Source organism: Palaemon carinicauda, chromosome 2, assembly GCF_036898095.1.
Source record: "Palaemon carinicauda isolate YSFRI2023 chromosome 2, ASM3689809v2, whole genome shotgun sequence".
In the NCBI taxonomy this organism is placed as follows: Eukaryota; Metazoa; Arthropoda; class Malacostraca; order Decapoda; family Palaemonidae; genus Palaemon; species Palaemon carinicauda.
In genome coordinates, this window is record NC_090726.1 from 127,064,374 (window position 1) to 127,087,056 (window position 22,683).

Here is a 22,683-nt window from a genome sequence, read left to right on the forward strand (position 1 = left end):
GTTTAGATAAACTTAGGAGCAAATTTCTTAGGTATATCTTGTCATATTGAATTCCCTGTTTTAGTCTTTACAGTAAAGTCTAGTGGAACCCCACAGCAGCTTAACCACAAAAGGAAAGTAAATATAAAGGCTGACAAGACAAGAATGACGGTTTCAGGATAGCAGCCTCTGGGCGACCATTTAGTGTAGAAGTAGATCTCAAGTTCTAAGATAGGAGGGCTAGTAATGTAAACCCACTACAAATTTTCTAATTTAAAGATTATTAACAAAGATGACAAATTCGTAGATAATTTGTATTTTTCCTAACTATACAAACCTTAGCTATTTATTAGGGATTATACTTTCGGCGGAGCTGAAATGACGAGCCATTAAAATTTAGCGAGGGTTAACTACCCACACCGCTAGTTAGCGGGGGTAGGGGGGGTAGCTTGCTACCACTCCCGTTCATACACCTGTGATTTAGTCACTTTGCTTGGAGGTAGGACTTCAAGGGGGATAGGGATGGCGGGCAAGTTTGTATAAATACAGTAGCTAAGGTTTGTATAGATAGGAAAAATTACAAATTATCTACGAATTTGTCATTTGTTCCGTAACTGGAATACAAACCGCGCTATTTATTAGGGGTGACTCACCCATTAAGAAGGGTGGACGTACCTGACAATCTGGCTTTTGGCTTTGCCCGGGGACTCCTTATCTGAGCATGTTAGTACTCAAAAATAAGGAGTCCCTGCCCTCGCTAAACCTTGCTACGCAAGGTCCGCGGCCTACGCAAGCTGTGTGTTGAGACGTGCAGAAGTGTGACTGTCTAGGTAAAGTTATTCCAAGTCTATGTAGGAAAAACCTGACGTTACCAAGACTTCCCAATACCACCTCGCCAGGGTATGGGGACGCAACAGTATTAGCTTAATACTAAGTACACAAGGGAGCATGGTTTACCTGCGGTGGTTTGAGGTCAGCTTATGCAGAGAACCCAGGATGCTGCTTTCCCCACGAGAGGGTAGGATGAAGAAAAGAATAAGAGCCAGTCAAATCTTTTCATTCACGCAGACTAAAACCGAGTAACAGTGCCCTCAACCTTCTGCTACTTGTCCAATAAGGAGCTTGAGGTATACAACCAGCTGTTGTGCAGCCACCACCGGACCGATAGAGATCGTATCGAGTTCCTGTGGGTCACGTCTTGCAGGAGAAAGGTTGTGAAAGTCACATGGAGCATTCACATCCTTTCTTGTAAAACCTGTGTCACAGAGTAATCTGCCAAGAAGGACCAGGGGCATAGATATGCCCCTGACACTGTGAGTCGTCATGTCGAGAAGATGTTTCAGTGATCCTCCTCTAGTCTCTCCCAGTGCTGACAAGAGGAGGGACCCGGGCAGGCTGTTGTCTTTTTCTTTAGGTAAAGTCTCATACCTTACCCTGGGTACAGTAACGGATGATCTGGATCGTCCGTTACCTAGTTGAGACTTGTGTAGGATCCGTCACCTCTGGAGACTGTGTCTGGCGACATACTCAGGGACGAAACTGAACATTGTCTTTCACCCTTCTCAATAATGGGCGATGTCGAAAGAGAGACCATGAAGTTCCTTGACTCGTATGGTTGCTGTCCGAGTGTGTAGGAACATTGTGTTCTTAAATCAGGAGAAAATTTGTTGCCTGGTGAAGTGGAACATAAGGAGGTCCCTTTAGGGATCGGAGATTTGAACCATGTTCTGAGAGGAAGGTCTCAATTCCGACTGGGGAAAGGCAAGTTGTAAGTCCGTATGAGTTAGGAAAAGTCTAACGATGAGAGGGTGTCCCTTTCTTCCAGTTTGAAATTGAAGGATCAAAGTTGAGTGATCATCTTTATCTTGTATATTCTCGAGGATTCCATTATTGCTGGAATCGAGGTATCGAGTGGAGAGACACTTTCGCATGACACAAACCACACAAGACGCGATACTGCCAGGTAGACTGATGCTGAGGAATTCCTCAGATATCTAGACAACCTTATCACAAAGAGGTGTTAAGTAGTCTCCAGGCGTACAATCATAGCAAAGCTATATCTTGTGGTAAGTGTCGAAGTGGGTTGTCTGTGATGTGGAGAGGGTTCTCTTCGAGACAATATCAGGAGCTGCAAAAGGTTTGGAGACCGTTCTGCATAATGCCATAGCGGAGCTAGGAGAGTCCTTGAGAGGTTGACCGATGTTCTAGCCTTGTTGAGTGCCCTTCTCCAGATAAAACAGGGACGAGACGTAAACATCATTGTTGTACCCACCGTTGTTGCCAGAGAGCCTTGGGGTCTAGGGCTGGTGAGCAACGGTAGCCCGAGATTCAGGAACGTTGCAAACAGACTCCCTAGTTGGAGGACCTCGTAAAGTCGAGACTTTGTTGGCTACATGGTGATCCAAAGTCCATTCGGTATACCTTATCTGAGATGCTGAGCACAGATTGTCGGCGAACACGTTCTTCCATCTGGAATGAAGCGGGCTGATAGTGGTACCGAACAGACTTTGGTCTATCTTAATGTTTATACTATTAGATGGGAAGAGGCTACAAGCAAGTTCTTTCTTGCTTGTCGGTGTGAATCTCTATGTGGTGTGTGGTGTGTCGTCCATCACATCACTGAGTGGTCTGTTACGAACCAATGAGGCTGCTGAAGGACCGGAAAGTTGCCCTTAATCTCTTAAGAGATTTAAGTGAAGGTACCTTCGGGCTCTGTCCAGATGGCTGAGGTCGTGTGGTGTACACTATGGTCCCTCCTTTCTTCTTTTTTCCGACTCAAGTCTCTTGGAATGGAAGTCGTTCTCGTTTCGAGGAGGTTTTGTGGAGATTGGTGTTTAAAATCATTCCCAAATACACCAGACTCCTGGGAGGGAAGTAGGGAAGACTTCCGTAGGTTTACCCTGATCACTGGATCTTGGTAAAAAAGACTTCAGAAGTTCCAGTGTTAATGCAAGGTTGCCACTGAGTCTGCTAAGGTCAGTCAGTCGTCCCGAGAGAGAGGAGACAGAAGCCAATCCTGTGAGACCAGGATGGGTGTAGTGGAAATACCGAAGCACAGTGCCTTGAACTGGTGTTTCTTGTTTGTCTAAACTGAATCTTCCAACCTTCCTAGATGGATGGTTTGGGCCTGGGAGTAAGTGTCCTTTAGGTCCACTGTGCAAATGAAGACCTGAGGTCTTAGCCCTTGTTCGAACTCCAACATGGTGTGGGCATCGGCCCAAAGGGACAGCTCCTTGATGATCCTTTTGCATGGAAGATTGTCGACGCTGAAGTCTTGACTCGTGTCATAATTTTCTTTCACTTTTGTATGTTTGAAAACAGACGGTTCTTCACACAGACACTTTAGTTTCAAGTCAACATCAAAACTGTTTTTATCAACTTCGAGTGTTATGTTGCTTTCACACTGCCCACAATATGTCAAACTAAAAGCGTCTTTCAAAACTTCCAAGGGTAATAAAACTATTTCCCCACCACTGCTTTCACTTAGGAGCTTTTCTTTTTCAGTTACAAAACCACTCAATAAAGAATTTCGTAGTTTGGCTCCCGATAACACACCATCATCTATTGCATCATGAACAGATGTTACATTTCGAAAATGTTCCTTCTCTTCTTCGTCCTTCTCCTCCTCATCATCATCAGATAACTTCAAAATAAAATCATCAGTTCCATCATCATCACCTTGATATATTTGAGCAAGGGAATAATAGAATTCACTCGAAGCAGCTTCGCTATAGGAAAGACTCGCGAGGTCATTCTCACACGTGCTGAGCACATGGTGTTTGTTTATGTTTTTGTTTTCGTTATAAGCCTTGATATTGCGAGAGCTTGATTCCCTTCGCTTACTAAACTTCCTTAAAGGCATTTTGGTAGTATATATAAATCAAAATTATATTCAATAATTCGAAAAAGTGATGCAACTGTTTGAAAATACAAGCGGGCACAATCACACACTATATATCTAGCTAAAACTGTCTGTTTTCGCCATGATCATAGGGAGATGCCAACTATCGGGAAAACATATCGTACGACGAACAAATAAAAATATAATAAAAAGAAATAAATACTTCGAGGAAGAACGAAAAAAGAAAATGCTAAGGTTACGCCTACCCAGCCCTTTAATCCTTTACCAGGTAGGTCCTTTAAATTGCCCTTTAAACCGTTTAAAAGGCTTCGTAACGATTTCATCTTGCGCTTGGCAACAGAGGGAATTTTCGCGAATTTCAGCCAATATCGCCAAAATTACACCAGGCCAATACCCTTAATAGAAGGGCCATGGATGTCTGGTGGTTTATCAAGAGGTTGTCTTTTCCTTTTTCTGATTCTTTTTCTTTTCAAAACCATTCTAACTGTCCTCCCTTCAGTTGAAGTGGCTTTCCTGGAGGGTATTTAGCCTTGCATGGTGTATCGGCTCCTCCATGTTGACCAGTTTTTCCGACTTTTTACTATAGTCTATGGGTATCATCAATCACTTTATTTATAATACTGTACATATTGTTTTTGTTATAATTCTTGTTAATCTAGTTTTCAAGTATGATGTCTCTTTTTTATTTCTATTAATTCTTATGCTGTCTGGAGACATTGAGCGAAATCCAGGACCAGTACGTCCTAGATTTCGTCAATGTCGTCTTCTCTATTGCAATATTTGTAGTCTTGATGCAAATATCCAAGACCTTACAGTTGCGTCCAGACAGTATGATATTCTTTTGTGCTCAGAAACTTTGGTTTCTAATATGAGGCACTCATCTGAGCTCCTTATAACTGGTTTTAAGAAGCCAATAATGTTGAAACGTGATGCCATCCCTAGGGCTAGGGAACTGGCGGTGTATATTAGGACCGAGTACCCTGCTTCCCATAAGTCCTGCTATCAATGTGGATGTCATGAGATTCAGGTAATAAAAGTTTGTGGCATGCATAACAACTTTTATTTGTGTTCGATCTACCGGAATCCAGACATGGATGATTCTATCTTCGATTGTCTTCTTACCATTATGGCTAAGATACAAGAAGATGATAGAAAGGCTTCTTTTGTCTTTGTTGGTGATTTTAATGCTCACCATAGGGAGTGATTACGTTCTATCTCTCCTACCGATCGCCATGGCTTAAGAGCTTTAGACTTTACCTCTGAATCAGGCTGTGAGAAAATCATAAATGAAGCTACTCACAGGTCTGGTAATTGCTTGGACCTCGTATACACCGACTCCCCTGGCGTTATAACTAGTAAGGTTGGTTTTCCAGTCGGGACATCTGATCATGCCTTAATTTCATTAGTAGTGAAGACTGAGCAGCCTGTCCCTGATATATCATACTCTTGTAAAATTTATATGAAATCCCAAGCAGACAGAAATAGGATTTTGCATGATCTTTTGTGCTTGAATTGGTCACAAATATATAGTAGTGTAGATCCTGTTGTCCCTTTGAATGAGAATCTAGTCAACATAATTGATAGGCGTATCCCTTCTCGAGTGCTAAGGTACTGAGTGAAGGACAAACCATGGTTCGATGATGATTGTAGACGTGCTTATTTGGGGAAGCAGGAGGCCTATCACCTTTGGAAGGGTAACAGATCAGATTTGCCCTGGAACAACTATACTCAGCTTCAAGCTTTTGCTCAGAGAGTTTATGCCTCAACTGAAAAGGAATACAATTTAACCATAAAAGAAACCCTTTCTGGTACAACTCATGAAAATAAATGGTGGTCTACCCTTAAATCTGCACTCTTTGGTGTAGATGCAACAGTTCCTCCTTTACTTAAACCAGATTGCTCAGTCACTCACTGTCCAAAGGAAAAGGCAACCCTTTTGGCTGATGTGTTTGACAGTAAACAGATTAATGAAAAACTATAACTTCCTCATTCCTGTTTTCCTGAGGCTAAACTAACTAGTTTAGCTTTTCGATCTCGTGAGATTAAAGCTCTGTTGATGGACCTTGATGCTTGTGGAGGTGTAGACCCAAATGATATTTTTCCTTTGTTTTTTATAAAGACAGCAGATTTCTTAGCTCCAAAGTTATCTGTTACTTTGCGCAAGTTAGCAAGAAGAGGAGCTTTTAGCACTTGTTGGAGAATTGGTAATGTTACTCCTCTATGTAAATGTGTTTGTGGTAGCTCAAGTCCCAATGATTACCGCCCAATTTCCATAACTCCCATATTATCTAAAGTTTTTTAACGTCTTCTGGCAAAACGTCTTAATAGGTTTGCTGAAGGTAATCACCTACTCCCTAGTTTGCAATTTGGTTTTCGTAAAGGCCTTGGAGCATGTGATGCCCTTCTTACAATCTCCAATGCTGTACAGAAATCCCTCGATTGTGGTCAGGAAGTTCGTATGATTGGCCTTCATTTGAGTGCTGCCTTTGACCGTGTTAATTATGAAGCCCTTGTTTTCAAACTGAAACAGTTGGGAGTGGTTGGATCGTTTGTTAGCATTATTATTGATTTTTTAAGTAATAGATCTCAAAGAGTTGTTGCTGATGGGCACCATAGTGAGTATAGGAATGTGATATCCGGTGTTCCACAGGGTAGTGTTCTTGGCCCAATACTTTTCATACTATATACACATGACATGTGGTTTTGCCTAGAAAACAAGCTTGTTGCATATGCAGATGATGCTACTCTTTTTGCATCAATTCCATCCCCTTAATGTAGATCTGGGTTGGTGAATCCCTTAATAGATATTTAGCTAAAATTAGTGCATGGTGCAAATTATGGGGTATGAAGTTGAATCCTAACAAAACTCAAAGTATGATTGTAAGTAGGTCAAGGACAGTGGCTCCTCAACATCCGGATCTCAGTATTGATAATGTTTCTTTAAATTTGTATGACTTTTAAAATTTTAGATGTGATTCTCGACTGCAAATTTACTTTTGAGAAACACATTAGGTCTGTGTCTTCTTCAATTGCACAAAAAATTGGCTTATTGAGAAAGTCTCACAAGATTTTCGGTGATCAATCTATTCTGAAGAAGTGTTTTAATTCTTTCATTCTACCTTGTTTTGGGTATTGTTCTCCTGTCTGGTGTTCAGCTGCTGATTCTCATCTTAATTTGTTGGACAGAAACTTACGGTCTATTAAATTTATTATTCCTGATCTAGATATTAATCTTTGGCACCGTCATTCAATTGGTACATTATGCATGTTGCATAAGATTTTTCATAACTCTGACCATCCTTTACATTCAGATCTCCCTGGACAATTCTATCCTGTTCGTAATACTAGGCAGGCAGTTAATTCTAATAGCCAGGCCTTCTCCATCATGAGGCTCAATACTATACAGTATTCTAGAAGTTTTATTCCAGCTGTTACCAAGTGGTGGAATGATCTTCCTAATCGGGTAGTTGAAGGAATAGAACTTCAAAAGTTCAAAGTTGGAGCAAATGTTTTTATGTTGACCAGGCTGACATGAGTCTTTTTATTGTTTACAGTATATATGACATATCTGTTTTTGACGTTGTTAATAGTTTATATAGGACATATCTGTTTTAATGCTGTTACTGTTTTTAGAATGATATATTGTTAATTTATTCTCATCATTTATTTATTTCCTTATTTCCTTTCCTCACTGGGCTATTTTTCCCTGTTGGAGCGCTTGGGCTTATAGCATCTTGCTTTTCCAACTAGGGTTGTAGCTTGGCTAGTAATAATAATAATAATAATAATAATAATAATAATAATAATAATAATAATAATAATAATAATAATGAAGTGCTGGTCATGTTGTCACGGGAGTACTTCTAAGAGAAGGGATGACGCCCATGACGACGTCCTCTGAGGGACGGCAGTGACAGCAGATTCCCCACGCATGAACAGAACAGCTCTGCTTCGTTGGCACTCTTAGTCGAACGAAGAAAAACTGCATAGTTAACTGGGAAAAAATAAAATTAAATAATTCACAGAAATTCCCTAGGGAGGAACTCCGAAGAGGAACCCCGAGGGAACAACATAAATTAAGTATTGCGCCAACAAAAAATTAATTATTTAACAAATTCCCCAGGAGGAACTCCGAAGAGGGGAAAGCATAAAATTAAGTATTGCGCCCTTCCTTCCCCAGTCGACATCCACGGGAGAAGGGGGAGCGGAGTAACTGTAATAAAGACAGAATTACGATTATTTAAATCAGCTAAGAATATTCACTAATAGTGAGAACCACTGACCCTCCGAAGGGAAGTGTTCCCCACGGAGAAAGCTGAAAAGTTAAAATACAATTATATTTTCACTAAAAATAATTGAGACAAACAATCGGAAGAGCAACTTAACCCGCGCACGGGAAAGGAGCTTCCCCAATAGTATGCTGTATTTGTAAAGGTGAACGACCTTGAGAAGAGAGAAACCATAGTCAACCTTTGAAAGGCCACATTCCCTTCGCTCAGAATCCATGTTTCCTGTAGGAAAAAAGGAAAGGTGAAGACAGTAGTTGAATGAAGAGGGTCCAGGCGATGACGATTCCCCTGCGGCGGCCAAGTTAACGGTTATATGCCGACGGGAAGATCGATGGACCAGAGAGGGAGAGGTCGTTCCCCACGAAGTGGAACTGTGCTGGCCTTGCTACTATGCAAGTGACGTTGTAGTATATGTGTCACACCCACAGCACAAACACTGAAAAGGAAACTTACCACATTTCTATTCACATATATATGCATAAACATTAAGAATGTTTTCATATATATACAAGTATAAGAAAAAGTAAGTAAAAGACAAAAATTAATGGCAGTCCAGAATAGGCGAGGAGGGAGAGAGGAGACAACCGCTCTCGATCCAAGCCAAAAGCAAAGTGACTAAATCACAGGTGTGTGAACGGGTGGTAGCAAGCTACCCCACCCTACCCCCGCTGACTAGCGGTGTGGGTAGTTAACCCTCACTAAATTTTAATGGCTCGTCATTTCAGCCCCGCCGAAAGTATAACCCCTAATAAATAGCGTGGTTTGTATTCCAGTTACGGAACAATTGCACTTTAACAATGTTTAGCAAAATGCTGGGTAATACTTATATATATATATATATATATAAATAATTAAATTAATCTAGTCTAAGGTAGTTACCTGACATAAGCAAATCCACGGATCTCCCAGGTTCGGTCCCTATTCTTCGGGATGTAGACATCTCCTATTTCCCCGAACTTTTCAAATAAACGTTTTAAATCCTCAGCTATCGTTTCTGGAGAAATATTGCTCACTTTCAGGCTGGTCATTCCCGTTATATCGGGGATGTTCTTACCACTACCTGCGTTCATATTTTATGTCTAATGTAAATTCCTGATTCCTCGTTGCTCACTCCACAACTCCACAATTGTGGGTACACTACAGGTGTGGATGCAAAGTACTGCAATAGGCAAAAAGTTCATCATTATTAGTTATTGTTCATTCAACACAGAGAGCACAGCTTACTACATTTATTTCTAAATTTCATCACCAGCCCTATATATCAAGACACTGTACATAACTTCTTTTGATGGTGTTTCCAGTTTTTGTATCTACAGTATATGTTATCAGTTGCACAATTTGACCTTAACATTTATGAGGATTTTTTAACATACACTACATAATGTTGGAGACATAACATTTTAAAAGCGATTTGTATTTTTTCTAACTATATAATTCTGAGTTCTTTAGAATAGGAAACATCTTAAGCAGAGCTGAAACAGCCATTGAAATCATAAGAGGTAGTTAATAAAAGGTGGTGAGTGTGACCAAGTGGCCCCACCCACCCTTTTGTCAGACTCATCACTTTTGACTTTTGCTCGAGACTGAGATGGGAAATTTAACTTTAAAAGACTTAAGTTTGTATAGCTATGAAAAATACAAACCACCATTAAGATTTATTTGTTCCTATATATATACAAATCTTCTGTACTTTAAAATATGGAGACTGACATTTTGGAAGGTAGGAAGTTTCCCTAGAACTGAACTGGTCATATCTTTATCTTCCCTGGAATATGCCAGTCTGACTACTTCTGTATTCTTGTGTAGGAGATCACTCCAGCAACCTGAAATCACCTTAACCTAAGGACGAGTAGGTTGATAGGCCCTAGCCAGTTCTTGGTTATATACCTGGCACTTGGTTGATGAAGGAACCTTTCTCCCCCGAAAAGGAGAAGCTGTTTTGAATAAAAAAAACCTGACACAAGATGACCAATGGGTTGGCATACATTCTACCATCCTCTCACTCATTAAGGGAGGATTGGTAAGAACTACTACTTACATATCTGGTCTGCAAAGTATAACACCCAAAAATGAATCCTGCCTGCATAAATGTCAGATCCATTGTGTAATGGTATGAATGCTTTGACCCCAAATGATGGGAAGGAAATAAGAAGTAAGAGGGAGAGTCATTCTACCTTTCCTACAGACTTACATCGAACATGTTGCCATAAACGATATGCTTCCTGTCTCTTATGGGAGCTGGACTGGTTATGCAACTTTAAAGCTAGTACAGTACAACAAGGCCAAGGACAAAAGTGTTGAAGGACTTATAGGTGTGCTCCCTTAATTATAAGGCTGCGAAGGTTGTTTGGTGCTTCCAAACTCCTTCATCACCTATCCAACACTGTTAACCTTCAGTCTAAAGTGGGATCAATACCCATGACTTTGTGAGCTCTAGTTCAAGCTGGTACCTCAACCTAATCAAAGGTCTTGTCTCGCAAAGCCGAAAATAAATGGCTCTTGACACCTCTTTGTTTCTAAATTGATAACCTTCGCCTTTTAATAGGTGTATGCTTTCAGCAAAGCTAGATACGGGTGTTAAAACTTGATGAGGTGGCGGTAGTTATCTAGAGAGTGGAGGGTAAACTCCGGCCACCCGACAGGACTCTGATCACCCACTTTATTTTCCGTCAGCGGCTAATACCGACATACAGTACTTTCAACACCCTCAACAGGCTGTTTTAATTTTGTTTTCTTTTTTTCTTTTAGGGACATTAAGGAAGATTTACAGTTGTTTCCTGATAACTGCAGCTTTTAGTTCTGTGCAAACTTGCCAATATCCACATTCTTGTTTCTGTTGGACAGTACAGTATTCCTGTTTGCTGTTCATTCCTTCACTTGTGTGACCTTGTGACAATGACAACAATGTAATTCTAAGACACTTGGAAATCAAGACATTGATAAGCAAGTCCACAGATCTCCCAAGTTTGGTTCCTACTCCACGAGATATGAACATCTTTTTCCCAAAACTTTTCAGATATGACAAATTCGTAGATAATTTGTATTTTTCCTAACTATACAAACCTTAGCTATTTAATAGGGGTTATTACTTTCGGCGTAGCTGAAATGACGAGCCATTAGAATTTTAACGAGGGTTTACTACCCCACCGCTAGTTAGCGGCGGGTAGGGAGGGTAGCTTGCTACCCCCCCTCACACACACCTGTGCTTGAGCTCACTTTGCTTAGAGGTAGGACTTCAAGGGGGATAGGGCTGGCGGGCAAGTTTGATTAAATAGCTAAGGTTTGTATAGTTAGGAAAAATACAATTTATCTACGAATTTGTCATTTGTTCCGTAACTGACATACAAACCATGCTATTTAATAGGGGTGACTCACCCATTAGGAAGGGTGGAAAGTCCCGGCCAGTACTGGCTTTTGGCTTTGCCCGGGGATTCAGTATCTGAGTGTGTCAGCACTCAACAATAAGGAGTCCCTGCACCTTGCTATAACCTCGCTACGCAAGGGCTGCGGCCTACGTGAGCTGTGTGTGAAGGTATGAAGTGTGACTCATCCTAGGAAGTTGACCTGTAGTCCTTTAGATGGAAACTTTAGGCTAGGACTCTCCCAATACCACCTCGTCAGGGTATGGGGACGTGACAGTATTAGCTTAATATGACAAATTCGGAGATAATTTGTATTTTTCATAACCATACAAACCTTAGCTATTTACATTGGGTTTTACTTTCACCGTAGCTGAAATGACGAGCGCTAGTTAGCAAGGGGGTAGGGGGAGTGGTAGCTAGCTACCCCTCCCCCCCTCAAACACCGGTGAACTGCTTCACTTCACTTAGAGGTAGGACTTGCCTTGGGGGACAGGGCTGGCAGGCAAATATGTGTAAATAGCTAAGGTTTGTATGGTTAGGAAAAATACAAATTATCTCCGAATTTGTCATTTGTTCCGTAACCGAAATACAAACCACGCTATTTACATGGGGTGACTTACCCCTTAGGTGGGGAGGAAAGTCTCGGCCTTACTGGCTTTGGTTTTTACCCGGGGACTCAGAAACAGAGTGAGTAGCACGTCGAGAAAGAGTCCCTGGACCTCGCAAGTTCCTTGCTTCGCATGGAACGTGCGGCCTACATAAGCTTGTGTGTGAAGGAATGAACTGTGACTCGTCCTAGGAAGTTGACCTGAAGTCCTTTAGATGGAAATCTAGGCTAGGACGTTCCCAATACCACCTCGTCAGGGTATGGGGGACGCGACAGTATTATCTTAATACTAGGAACACAAGGGAGCATGGTTTACCTGTAGAGGTTCGAGGTCAGCTATGCAGAGAACCCAGGATACTGCTTTCCCCAAGAGAGGGGAGGATGAAGATTGATTGATTGATTTAAAGTTTTCAGGCATCCTGGCATCTAAGGTCATTGACGCCGGTAACATTTAATTTGTACAGTATACAAAAAATAAAAAATAAAATAATATAAAAAATAAAAGAGTATTCAATTAAAATCATAAAAGTTGAATGTCATAAAAGTTAAATATTTTCAGAAGACCTGCTTCTGAAATAAATCTAAAAATGCCACTTGCATGGTAGGACACATCATTTCCAAGAATCTTGGCAAGGATGAACCTGCCACCCTCACCTCGAGCCTCAAACAAATATCTATTCCTTAAGTTGTTATAATTGGGGCATTCGGTCAACAAATCCCTTACTGTTAGAGGTACTAAACAGTCGTCACGATACGGTTGGTGTTGGCCCTTCAGCAGAAACTCGTGTGTCAACCGAGTGTGACAAATACGGAGACGACAAAGAGACGTCTCCCATTTTCGGGGCATCATATTATACCTCCAAGGAGATATGTCATTTGTTACCTCTCGCATTTTATTCCCATCTAGGCTATCCCATTGCTGTTGCCATTTATTGCAAACCAATTTCTTGATATCAGGTAAGAAATCATTACAGGGAATGGGATACCTTCTTGGCAGCAACTCGGATGCAGCCTTCTTAGCCAGTGAATCTGCCTTCTCATTCCCAGACACACCTACATGTGCTGGAACCCAACAAAATTGAACTGTTATACCTCTCCGTCCAATAATAAAAAGCCATTCTAAAATCTTTAAAACTAGAGGGTTATTAGAATTAAAAACTTCTATAGCTTGAAGGACAATCCTTGCATCACTAAAAATTGTAAAATTACCATCCTTCTCCAACGCTATTTTCTCAATAGCGGTTAATATGCCATACAGTTCGGCAGTAAATATGGAAGCGGTCAGAGGAAGTGCACCTCTACAATTAAAACCATTACTATGTACTCCAAATCCAACGCCAGCATCAGATTTGGAGCCATCAGTATAGATAAAAGTTGATCCTCTATGTTCTTTAACATGTTCATTAAAAAGAGACCTGGCTTCTAGGTCTGACATATTCTTCTTATCTTCAATAAAATACTATTTACAAAAAGATATCTCTGGTAACTTCCATGGAGGCGTTGATGATACCTTGAATACAAGTACCTTATTTCTAATTATATCCAGACTATTTAATAATCGCTTCACCCGAAAGCCATAAGGTTGAGGAGATTTTGGGTGCAACTCAAAGTATGATGCGTGTCTTACAAGGCTTGCAGTCTGAAAGGCTAGAGAGTTAGGGGGTCTTTGCAATCTAAACCAATACCGAATAATGGAAGACATTCGGTAAAGGTCTAGAGGTAACTCTCCAGCATCAACAAGGAGACTTGGGATAGGCGAGGTTTTAAAAGCTCCTGTAGACAATCTAATACCTGCATGATGTATCGAGTCTAATATTTTTAACCGGCTTGGGGTGGCTGAAGAATATATTTCACATCCATAACTAATTTTGGAAAAAATCAAGGCCTTGTATAATTTCAAAATAGTATTGCGGTCTGCCCCCCCTGATGTATGGGACAATACTATTAGGATATTCAGAGCTTCAACACATTTAGCTTTTAACGCTTCTAAGTGAGAAACCCATGTAAGCCTACAATCAAATATCAAACCTAAAAATTTAGCTTCACTTGCACATGGTATCCGTTGACCTTTAATGTATATATCCGGGTCTGGATGTACTCCCAGGATACGACAAAAATGGACAATGGTAGTTTTACTTGTCGAGAACTTAAATCCATTCATGTCAGCCCACTGGATAATTTTATCAATAGAGAGTTGGATTTTTCTCTCAACCATTGCCATTCTAGTGCCAGCAAAGATATTGAGAGATCATCCACAAATAATGTTGAGAGAACATCCTGGGGAATGACTGAGGATATCCCATTAATTGCTAGTGCAAACAGGGTTACACTCAGCACACTCCCCTGAGGAACTCCTTCTTCCTGACACTTACTCTCTGATAGAGTTTCCCCCACTCTCACTTGAAAAACTCTACGCGAAAGAAATGACTGAATAAATAGTGGTAGTTCTCCTTTTAATCCTAGTTCATGAATTGTTTTAAGTATACCATATCTCCATGTGGTATCATATGCCTTTTCAAGGTCGAAAAAAACTGTCACATGGTGCTGTTTGGAAGCAAAGGCTTCACAAATAGAGGACTCAAGTCTTATTAACACATCAGTTGTTGAGTGCATTTTTCTGAATCCACATTGAATCTGTGATAAAATACCCTTCTTTTCAAGGTACCACATCAACCTTACATTGACCATCTTTTCCATGATTTTACATAAACACGAAGTCAATGCAATAGGTCGATAGCTTGCTGCTAAAAACTTGTCCTTACCGGGTTTTAAAAAGGCTAAAATAATGGCTAGTTCCCAAACACTTGGGTAACTATGATCATGCCATATTCTATTAATAATACTTAAAATAAATAACTTTGTATTAAAATGTACATGTTTAACCATTGCATATGGAATTCCATCGGGTCCAGGAGCTGTATCGTTGCAAGTAAGCGAGTGCGGAATCAAGTTCTCTTTCAGTAAAAGGAGAATTATACGATTCTTCCCTTCCTGTTGCAAAATTTAAAATTTTCTTTTCTTCAATGCTCCTGTACTGGTGACCAGGAGCTGCTACACTCTTGCACGATACATTTGAAAAATGGTCAGCCAGGGCATTGCTAACTTAATTTCCTTTAGTCACAAACTGACCATTCAACACTGGTGGTGGGTTCGGGGTAAATTTGCCTGCAATTTTTTTTATTTTCCTCCATACAGAAGATGGTGGTGTTCAACTATTAATGGAGGAAACAAAAGCCACCCAAGATTGGCGTCTTGCTTCTTTCATGGCACGACGGAACTGTGCTCTACACTTTTTGTATGATATCAAATTTTCATCAGTACGGCGTCTACGCAATCTAATCAGGGATTTTCTGGTGGCTCTGTGCAAGGCTGTTAATTCTGAGGACCACCACGGGACTGGTCGTCTTTTGAATAGTCCTGTGGTTTTGGGAATCGAATTGATTCCTGCTGTATGAAGAGTTCCATTCAGAAGGTCTATGGCATCATCAATACTTTCAAACTGTTCTGCTCTCCCTTCGATTTCACTTAGCTCAGAAAATTTAACCCAGTCTGCCTTGTCTAGATTCCAACGTGGCGATCTTTGCAAAGGCGGACCTTTGTTGGTGTTTATAATGATTGGTGCATGATCACTAGTATGCCAATCATCTAATGTCCTCCAATCAAAATCAAGAAGGCAGTTAGAGCTTGCAATTGAAAGGTCAATGCATGACAAAGTACCTGTCTGAACATGGCAGTGCGTGGGCTCTCCTGTATTAAGGAGTCCCACATCCTCATTATCCACAATTGATGAGATAATATTGCCCCTTGTGTTGGCCAAAACATCACCCCATAAAGGATGTCTACCATTCATATCTCCCAGTAAGAGAAAAGGTTGAGGGAGTTGTTGAATGACCTCTGCTAAATCATTATATAAAATATTATCATTTGGAGGTAAGTACAGAGAGCATATTGTATATTTTCTCCCTATATCAATTTGTACAACAACTGCCTGCAGGGTTGTACGTATAGACATAGGTATTTGGGGAACATCTCGACGAATGTACATGAGACTTCCGCCATGGCTCCCTGCTTGTTGATTATATGGTGTTCTATAGCTAACATACTCTCGAGGACTAGGAGTATTAGAATCAAGCATACTTTCCTGTAGACATACAATTATGGGGGAATGCTCATGAATTAGGAGCTTAAGTTCTTCATATTTCGCCCTCAAACCCTGACAGTTCCATTGCAAAATGGAGGAGAAAACTATGGATTATTTCTGGAAGACATCTTGGATGAGGTCTTCCCATTAGCAGTTTTTAATCTAACATTATTACCAGTAGGTTTCTTCAGAGGTGGTCTTGTTATGTTGGGTTTTATGTTTGTGTTTTTCTTTGTATCCTTTTGATCTATTTGTTGAGGTGGATGGTGGACCTCAACTTGAATTTCTGATTTATTCAGTTTATCTTCTGGTTCATTAGAAACATCAACAGACAAAACATCAAATTTATTTGATGACATAACCTTAACGTTTCTAATGGAGGGTGGAGAGAGAGATGGAGGTCTCTCTCTTTTCCTATTTATAGGTGGTGAGGATTTACCAGGTTTTTGCACCTTCCCTACCACAGGTGCACCTGGTAACTGTTTCGGGTGGAACTTCCATCAAATCAGGCAAGGACATGGCCTGAGAGAGGTTAGTACTATTGTTGGTAATGGGGGATGAAGTTTGTATAGAAGTGGGCAGTGTCGCAGTTTTAATACACAGTGGCAAAGCCTTGGAAGGCAATATGCTTACCTTGTCACGTAAAACTCTACTATCATTAGATGATGTATTTCTTTTCTTGGAATACTGGCAGCACTATGTGGGTTCGATGTCTCCTGTGGTATATTTTCTCTTGATTTCAGTGCCTTTGCATAGCTGTTTGGTTTTTTCAGTAGTCTTTTGGCATGTCCTACACTTATGTGTTCTACACTGGATTTGTTGAGGGCTGCTTCTTCAAACTTATAAATCTTGCAGCTCCTCTCAGTGGATTTATGGTTTGAATTGCAATTCAAACAGCTGGTCTCAAGTGTACACTCTCCATGATAAGGACTGGCACAGATGCTACACATTTTTTCATTTTTACAAACTTTAGAAGGATGTCCAAATTTGAAACATTTGAAGCATTGTAAGGGCTTTTGTTTAAAAGGTCGAACTTTTATTCTTTCATTTTCAATATCGATGTGGAAAGGTACATCAGCATCCTGGAAAGTAAGGATAATCATTGACGTCCCAGGAATCTTATGCACCTTCCACACTGTTAATAGGCACATGGCTAGTATTTCCTCTTCTGTAAATTCGTAAAGATCTTTATTGAAGACTACTCCCCTTCCGTAACTAAAGTTTAGGTGGGGTTTGACATCTAACATATCCTCATCACTGCTTGTCGTAAGGTTAGACAGTATTACTGATTGCGTGTATGATTTTGCATGGATTAGGAAGCTATTTTTCCCAAAGCGAGATATATCACCTGGTGCAATGGTTCCTACCTTTTTCTGAATTAGTTTGCTAATTTTAAAATAATTCCCATTACTCCCTTTAGGCTCGGCAACAAGCCACATTGGTGGTTTTGGCTTTCTTTGGGGGAGCATAGTTAAATCGATATCTTTCTCAAACCAGTCAGCAGGTCTATATACATCCAAACTGTTTGGTATCTTATCACATAGGGCACCCATGACATTTAGGTTATTAATTTTTATATCATTGATGTTACATATTGCATTGAATGCTTCTTCATGATTATTATAAGTTATCCATGAATGCCATTTTTCATTTCCAAGTTTCATTCTAATTTCTTTTATCACTCCATAGAATCTAAATGCTTTATATATCATATCATAATCAGTATTTATTGGAATTTGGGTAAGATGAAGGATTCTTAGTTTCCCTTTGTTACCCGACTTAATTGGTTTTGAAACAATAGTAGAGGGGTCCTTTTGTTCCTAGGTCATCAACAGAATTTTCCTTAATTGAATTGGCAGAGGTCGTCAACAGTGCCGGGGGAGAGTCAGCGTATCCAGGGGATGGGGGTTCGTTGCTTAAAGAATCCATTAGACGAAAGAGAGAGAAAAGGGTTAGTTTGATGTACCTGGTCGAGAATGTTAGGCCATCACACGTCAGAAAGGAAATTTGCACTCTCCACTATTGGCACAATGAGAGTATACTTCCCAGATGGTCCACTCCATACCCTACCCGAAGGATAGCATCAAAACAGATATAGAGGCACAGGTGTAAGCTGAACCCACCTGTTAGGACTGAGACCAAGAAATTATGGAATCATCCTCCCCATATCTGTAATGACGGGCTTCCGGCCAAAAGCCGAGAGTCCTACCCCAAGCATTGGATCCCCCTGGATTCCGAAGACCCAACACTTGAGAATAGTTCCGCCAAAAAGGTCCAAACCATCTTCGGGATGGCTGAAATCATCCAATACTCTCACATATAGCTTTGAATGTAAACACCTCCCAACCGTGACACCTCCTCCCACTCATCAAAGCAGGCAGCAATAAAGGATGTATGAACATCTTCGCCGTGGCTACAATGGATGAGAAACATCCAAGCCATAGGAAAAAAAAAAAATAAATAAAAAAATTAATATATATGTACATAATATATACACATATATAATGAGGGAAATTTTTCTCATTGAGTTTGGAAAGCAAGACGAAAGAAAGTTTATGAAATTAGGATAAGGTCGAAGTAATATTGAGAAAAAGAAAAAGGTGAAAGAGAGAAATTTAGATTCAAACTGGGGGAGAAATTTCCCCAAGTTTGAGAGCCCTCTTGCCCGTCACCAAGTTTCAGCACGGGAGTGAAATGCCGTGCTGAAGCTCAATGACTTCATCAAGGCATTCTCTCATTAAGAGGGGGAGGATGAAGAAAGAAGTAAGGGCCAGACATACTCTTTCGTTCACACAGACTAAAACCGGGTAACAATGCCCTCAACCTTCTGCTACCTGTCCATTAAGGAGCCTGAGGTTAGACCAGCTGTTGTGCAGCCACCACAGGGCCGATCGAGAATTTATCAAGGCTCCTGTGGGTCACGTCCTGCTGGTAGTGGGTTGTGAAGGTCGTTTGACGCTTCCAGACCCCAGCTTGTAGCACCTGCGTCACCGAGAAGTTTCTCATGAAAGCCAGACACGTAGCAATGCCTCTGACATCGTGTGCTCTGGGACGACGTGACGGAGGAGGGTCTGGATTCAAGGCGTGGTGGATGACCCTTCGGATCCAGGCTGAGATAGCGTTCTTAGGGACCCTCCTCTTTGTCCTTCCCGTGCTCACAAACAGGGCTTGCACGCGAGGACGGACTGCAGCCGTTCTCTTCAGATAACGCCTCAGACTTCTCACTGGACATAGTAACAGATGGTCTGGGTCACTTGTTACAGAACGGAGACTCGAGACCCTGAAGGAGTCGAACCGTGGGTCCGGGACTCCAGGGTTCTGAGTCATAGCTACAAACTCAGGGACGAACCCGAACATTACCTCCCCCCATCCCATTGAATGGGCGACGTCGTATGAGACCATGAAGTTCACTGACCCGCTTGGCTGACGCCAAAGCAAGCAGGAACGCCGTCTTCCAAGTCAGGTGTCGATCGGAGGCCTGGCGTAATGGTTCGAACGGAGGTCTCTTAAGACCCCTGAGGACTCGAACCACGTTCCAAGGAGGGGGTCTCACTTCCGACTGAGGGCAGTTTAGCTCGTAGCTTCGTATGAGTAAAGAAAGTTCCAGCGAGGAAGAAATGTCTATTCCTTTCAGCCTGAAGGCTAAGCTTAAGGCTGAGCTATAGCCTTTCACTGCCGAGACCGAAAGGCGCATTTCCTCCCGCAAATACACAAGAAACTCTGCTATTGCTGGAATAGTGGCATCGAGGGGAGAGATACCCCTCCCATGACACCAACCACAGAAGACTCTCCACTTCGCCTGGTAGACCCCTGCGGATGACTTCCACAGGTGTCGAGACATCCTGTCCGCAACTTGTTGCGAAAAGCCTCTCACAACGAGGAGACGCTGGATAGTCTCCAGGCGTGAAGCCGAAGCGAAGCTACGGCCTTGTGGTAGATGTTGCAGTGTGGTTGCTTGAGTAGCTCGTGTCGTGGGGGGAGTTCTCTCGGGAGTTCCGTCGGGAGCTGCAGAAGGTCCGGGAACCACTCTGCATGATGCCATAGCGGAGCTATTAAGGTCATTGACAGATTGACCGATGGTCTGGTCTTGTTGAGCACCCTTCTCATCAGACAGAACGGTGGAAAGGCATAGACGTCGATGTTGTCCCACCGTTGTTGGAAGGCATCTTGCCAGAGTGCCTTGGGGTCCGGGACTGGGGAGCAGTACAGCCGCAGTTTGAAATTCAAAGCTGTCGCAAACAGGTCCACTGTCGGTGAACCCCACAAAGTCAGGACTTTGTTGGCTACTTGAGGATCCAAAGACCACTCGGTACTCACTATCTGCGAACCCCTGCTCAGACTGTCGGCGAGCACATTCCTTTTGCTCGGAATGAAATGAGCTGATAGTGGAATCGAGTGGACTTCGGTCCACCTCAGTATCTCTACTGCAAGATGGGATAGCTGTTGTGAAAAGGTACCTCCCTGCTTGTTGATATAAGCCACTACTGTGGTGTTGTCGCTCATCACCACCACAGAGTGGCCCGGCAGGACCTGTTGGAACTGTTGAAGGGCTAGGTAGACTGCCTTCATTTCTAGCAGGTTGATGTGGAGGCACCTTTCTGATCCTGACCATAGGTCTGAGATCCTCTGGTTCAGAACGTGGGCCCCCCACCCTTCTTTTGACGCGTCCGAGAACAGCATCAAATCCAGGGGGAGGACGAGAAGATCCAATCCCTTTCGTAGGTTTTCGTCGGTCAGCCACCACTGTAGGTCCGTCCGTTCCGCGGGTCCCATGGGGACCAGAGTGTCCGGGGAATCGTTGCCTTGATTCCACTGGGACTTGAGCCGCCATTGAAGGGGTCTCATCCTGAGGCGGCCGTTCGGAACTAGACAGGCCAGGGAGGCTAGGTGACCAAGGAAACGTAACCAAGATTAGGCTGGAAGGGCTTCCCGTCCGAGGAAAGGTCTTGCGACCCTCCTCAGCCTTGCTATCCTGTCGTCTGATGGAAAGGCTTTGTGGAGACTGGTGTCTAATATCATGCCTAGATATACCAGTCGTTGAGTTGGAAGCAGAGAAGACTTCTCGAGGTTTACCATGATCCCTAGATCTTGGCAAAGCCCCAGAAGCTTGTCTCGGTGTCGAAGAAGGGTCGACTCCGAGTCTGCCAGGATCAGCCAGTCGTCCAGATAGCGGAGGAGACGGATGCCGATCCTGTGTGCTTACGAAGAAATAAGGGTGAACACTCTGGTGAACACCTGAGGTGCTGTGGAGAGACCGAAACACAGCACCTTGAACTGGTAGGTCTTGTTGTCTAGGCTGAATCTCAAGTACTTCCTGGAAGACGGTTGGACTGGGATCTGGAAGTACGCCTCATTTAAATCCCGAGTGCACATGAAGTCTTGCGGTCTCACTGCAAGTCTGACCATGTCCGCTGTCTCCATGCTGAACAGAGTTTACTTAACAAACTTGTTCAAAGCTGAGAGGTCGATGACGGGTCTCCAGCCTCCAGACGCCTTCTTTACAAGAAAGAGTCGACTGAAGAAGCCTGGGAAGCCGTCGACGACCTCCTGGAGAACGCCCTTCTTGAGCATGGTCTCGACTTCTGCCCGAAGGGCTAGCCCCTTTACCGATCCCATGGCATAGGAGCTCAACGACAAAGGATTCGCTGTCAGGGGAGGAAGAGATGTTATGAACGGGACGCGATATCCTTGGCTGATCACAGAGATCGTCCAGGAATCGGCCCCGAGTTGCTGCCACCTGTTTGCGCAACTTTGTAGGCATCCCCCCACTGGTGGATATGCAGGAGGATTGCCAATCCTAGCGTTTACGGCCTCGGCCGCTCCCCCTAGGATTCTTACCGCCTTTCTTGTCCTTGACAGGAAAGGGCTGCTGTTTAAACACCTTGGCCTTCGCTGCCGGAGCCTGTCTCTGTGTCTTAGACTGACGAGGCTGCTGAGGTTGTTGTTGAGGAGTTGGAGGTTTGTAGGGCCGAGATGTAAGGGGCCTTTGGAGGAGCGAATCCTGATTCGACTTCCTCCACCTCTCAGCTGTCCGTTCTACATCCTTGGGCTTGAACAAACTCTCTCCAAGGATGGAGGAGTGTCTGAGCCTGCTGACATCCACGGCTGGGACCCTCAAGTGGATCCTCTCGGTCACGGCATCCCGACGTTTTAGGATCGAGTTAGCCCACAAGTTCAAAACTTGGTGAGCTAAAAACCCGATGGAGCACGTGCCCGAGAGGAGGAAAGTCTCAAGGGCCTTCCTGGTGCTCTCCTTGGACAAGTCCTCTGATCGCAACAGGATGCCCAGAGACCCCAGCCAGATGTCCAGCCACGAAGTGGCCTGCATGGCACACTTCGCAACCTTCTCCTGGCTTAGGATCTCCGTAGCTGAGAATGTCACCTGCCGGGTGGAGAGTTTCTCGAAAGAAATCCCCCTATAGAGCTCTTCCACGGAGTGGTGG

General features: G+C 42.7%; 1 long non-coding RNA gene across 4 annotated transcripts in view; it reads right to left on the reverse strand.

Annotated features, from left to right (window-relative positions):
- Nucleotides 1-22,683, reverse strand: part of LOC137626776 (uncharacterized) — a 330,037-nt gene that overhangs the window by 158,263 nt on the left and 149,091 nt on the right. For all 4 annotated transcript variants that reach the window (XR_011041090.1, XR_011041089.1, XR_011041088.1 and 1 more), the window contains exon 3: nucleotides 9,010-9,289. This is a non-coding gene — a long non-coding RNA (uncharacterized lncRNA). The remainder of the gene's footprint in view (nucleotides 1-9,009; nucleotides 9,290-22,683) is intronic.